Here is a 4,256-nt window from a genome sequence, read left to right on the forward strand (position 1 = left end):
GCCGCATCTGAAATCTATGCCACAGCTTGTGGCAACTCCAGTTCCTTAACCCACTGAGTGAGGCCAAGGATTGAACCCGCATCCTCACAAATACTAGTCAGGTTCTTAACCTGCTGAGCCACAATAGGAACTCCTGGACTGGACGTTCTGTGGACGAATTCACTTCCAAGCTCCTTCAGGTTGTTGGCAGAATCTAGTTCCTGGAGGTTGTAGGACTGAGGTCCCTGATGGCTGTCAGAGGGGTGGTGGGGAAACCCTTAGCTCCTGAGCCTCTGTCCTTGTATGTAGCCCCCGCAGCTCAGAAGCAGCGATGGTACATTGAATCCTTCTCATGATTGGAATTTCCACACCCTCCCCTTCTGCAGCATCTCGTCCACCACCAGCCAGAGCAAGTTCTCTGCTTTTAAGGGATTGGTGATTAGATTGGCTCCTGCTTCAACTAGATCCTCCAGAGACCTTCCTCTGTTAAGGCCCCAACCTTAATCACATCTGCTGAGCCCCCTTTGTCACGTAACAATGTATTCATGCTTCCAGGAATCACGGCTCGCCGGGTTGGCAGGGCCAGTGTTCAGTCTACCTCACCCTGCAGTGAACTCTGTCCACCCTTGAGAATTCTATCCAATTCTGGGATCCCCAAGCTCTCCTCCATCCTTCTGAAAAGCAATCACGGAGCACTCCCTGTGCCGAGAACTTTCTAAGGGCTTGGGCTACAAAATGGAAATGATAATACTGTTAAGAGGCAAGAGAAACAGAAGCTGACTTTGGCGGACCATCTCTTACATGGCAGGTGACTTCACGCATCTTCCTCTAATGCCTGAGGGCATCCCATCGTACAGATGGGAAAACTGGGGCTCGGGGGTTCAAAGACCCCCGCAAGATCACCCAGCTTTTACACTGCACCTCCTCTTTCCTCTTGGACCCTCCAGCTTTGAGACCCTCCGGACGCCTCCCGTCCACAGACGGAATTCTCACACCTGCTGGGACCAAGCCCTGGACCCTCCCCACCAGGGGCCACTTCCCTCTCTCCCCGGAGCGTGAGGCTGTCTGCATTTGTGACCCTCCTGAGGGACCCCGGGAGGGGGGTTTCCGGAGGCCCCTGAGGGGACAGCCAGCGGGCCTGTGGTCCCTGACCTAGAAGCGCAGAGTTCTGCAGAAGCAGGAGGGGAGACCATGATGCCGGGTGGGCTCTGGGCCCTGAAATCTCCTCCGGCCGAATTTACATGTTCTTGGCTGCCCAGGTGCACTTCTTCCTCTTTTTAATGACCCGGTGTATTTATAGCTCATCCTTCAAAGGGTAATGAGCTGAGGGCTTCAGACTGTCTGGTAGAGAACCCCGAACAAACCGTGTTCGTCTACGCTGTGGAACAAAGTGAGAAGGGCCGTGGCTAAAGGCCAGGAAACTCTAAATGAAAAGCACTGTATCAGGAGAGCAGGTCCCCCCCAGTTACTAATACTATTCTCAGGTATGACCGTCCCTCCTGAGCAGTTGCTCTTGTACAGCAGCTTCCAGGCGCCGTCAATGGATGTGAATGCATTCACGCCATTGAGAGGCGTAGACGTGGCCATTTCACCACTAACTCCGTGGGTGCTCAGAGAGGGTAAGTAACCTTCTCTAGGACACAGAGCGGGCCAGGTGCAGAGCCTGCGTGTAACGGGCCCGGCGCGCCCTCTGCTAACTGGCCGTCGACCGGGCCACCAGAGCCACCAGCTTGGCCTCTGGGGCCCTGAGCTGTTGGAGTCCCACCATGCTGTGCCTGAAGTCATTGCCTCCCCACTTTACAGTTAGACAGACCACGCTGCGGAAAGGCCAGAGGCCCTGGGCTCGAAGGGGCCCCGGAAGGAGGAAAGAACGGTGGCTTTGGCTCCTGAGGCCGAGCTTTGGCGTTTCCAGGCTGCCTTGTCCCCCTCCAGGACCACATGGGTCCAGACACCCAGGCAGGTGTCTGAGGTCACACTGATTTTCCACCTAAGGGGACAGGCCCGGAAGTCCTGGGTCTTCTCTCTGCTGTTGGGGGTGGGACGGGCCCTCCCCTTATCTGTCCTGGTTTGCTGGGTTTTTCTTCCCCTGACACCCTTCCCCCAGCTCTTCCATCACTGGCTCCAGCTCATCAGGGAGATAAAATGCTGATCCTCGGGAGGGAGCCGATGGCCCTCCCCTCTCATCAGCCCACTGCTGGCCACGCACGCAGCTGGCTCAGGGCTGTTTGGGGACAGCCAGACCTGTGCACGGAAGTAAGGAGGAGGGATTATTCCGACGGAAGGGAGACCGTTTAAATATAAATATTTAAAAATATTTAAGGTTGTCTGGCGCTGCCCGCTCAGGTGCTTTTGCGCCTGTCTTATGCGGGGTGGCAGGCGTGCTGTGGGGTGGTGGGCACGTCCCGCGGGGTGGCAGGTGCACTGCGGCCTCTGGTACAGGCCGCGCTGCCCACCACCTCGGAGTCACCAATGCTAAACGGGAAGTGGCCCTTCCTGTGCCAGGAATCGCTGAGTGGCCAGGCCACAGGCTGGCCTTTGGTCACCTCCATAGCCTCAATATCCTGCTTCTGTTTGTTATTCCCACACGGATAGCAGAGCGCCTGACTTCTCTGGCTGCCGTCGCACCGACGTGTTAGGTGGCACAAAGTCTTCAAAGGAGAGCAGCGCTGCTAGACGAGGTTTCTCCTGTTTGGTAACTGCAATAACTGCAGTGGGTGTTGCATATGCTGCCAAGAATGTCGTCTCCCAGTTTGTTTGCAGCATGAGTGCTTCTGCTGATGTGTTGGCCGTGGTGAAAATTGAAATCAAGTCACCCGCTATTCCAGAGGGCAAGAACATGGCTTTCAAATGGGGAGGCAAACCTCTGTGAACCAAGAGGGAAACTGACCAGGAAGCTGCAGCTGCAGTGGCCCAATGAGGGACCCCCGGCATGATTTAGAATGAGGAAGGAAGCCTGAATGGGGAATCTCTTTGTTCGTTTGTTTTCACCTGCGGCATTTGGAGCTTCCCAGGCTAGGGGTCTAATCGCAAATGTAGCCACCAGCCTGCACCACGGCCACGGCAACGCAGGACCCGAGAGGCGTCCACGACCTATACCACAGCTCACGGCAATGCCACTGAGCGAGGGCAGGGATCGAACCTGCAACCTCCTGGTTCCGAGTCGGATTCGTAAGCCACTGAGCCACGACAGGAACTCCTGAATGGGTTATCTTAACAGGTGCTTGTACTCATCTTGCTTGTGTTCCCACTGCAAACGCAGGAGATTTTGGTGCTTATTCCTGCCCCTGCCATGGGTCACACTGCGATGCATCTGGCAGGGTCAGGAGGGGGCCTGCACCTCTCAACCTAGAAGCACCTGTATATGAGTTCATCAGTCATGACTTAGTAATTGTTGGTTAGAGACCCGGACTCAAATCATAGGCTGCCTTCAGTCTTTGTATCACCTCAGAAGAGTTATTTGAGAACAAACCTTCTCTCCTTAGAATTAGTTGATTTGAAATATTTAAGAATTGCTGACAACGTATTTGCAAACATGTGAAGTAAATTGAATTTTATGTTGAATACTTGCAAGCATTCACCTAATAAAACATTGTTTTGCTCAAAGACATCAAAGGTGCAGTGTCTTTGATAGTTAAGTCCAATTAAAAATTACAGACCAATATGTAAGATATTTGTGAAATCTAAAAGAAAACTAAAATGTTTTTATATTTTAATTTTAAAATTTAAAATTAAAATGTAAAAATAAATATGGTCTTCATAGTTAAATATAAAGAGACAAAGAGGATGAGAAGATCCCAGGGGCCACCTTAGAAAAGGACCAGCAGAGACAAGACAGTGGACCCACCTTGGGCCCCAGCTCCTCTGTGAACCCAGCCCACCCTCCAGGCCAGGCAGCCCTTCGGCAGAGCCCCAGACCTCGGTCACTGCCCCCATGCTCCTGGGTAAAGTCCCCTCACTTGTCTGTTTCCCCGCTGTGACTCATTTTCCGACCTCAGAAAGGCACAGAACCTTGGCTCACGCAGGCACGGTGGGGCCGGGGGTGCCAGCACGGATGTGAGCAGCCTGGCCCTGGGGGTGGGAAGCTGCACACCTGCTGGGGTGGAGGGTGGAGGCAGGACCAGCGAAGGGGAGGAGGGTCGAAACCCCAGGAGCCCTGGGAGGGTGGGTAGGGAGCTGAGGGGCAAGGAACTCAGAAGGGAGCTGGGGCTCCCCGGGGAAGCGGGATGGAGGCGGCTTCCAATCATGTAAGCTCGCCAGAGGTGATCACAGCCTTAGGG

The 4,256-nt window shown here is 54.1% G+C and overlaps 1 pseudogene; it reads left to right on the plus strand.

Moving 5' to 3' along the window:
- On the plus strand, positions 1,174 to 3,378 carry LOC100157688 (annotated as a pseudogene).

Source organism: Sus scrofa, chromosome 4 (assembly GCF_000003025.6).
Source record: "Sus scrofa isolate TJ Tabasco breed Duroc chromosome 4, Sscrofa11.1, whole genome shotgun sequence".
Classification (NCBI taxonomy): domain Eukaryota; kingdom Metazoa; phylum Chordata; class Mammalia; order Artiodactyla; family Suidae; genus Sus; species Sus scrofa.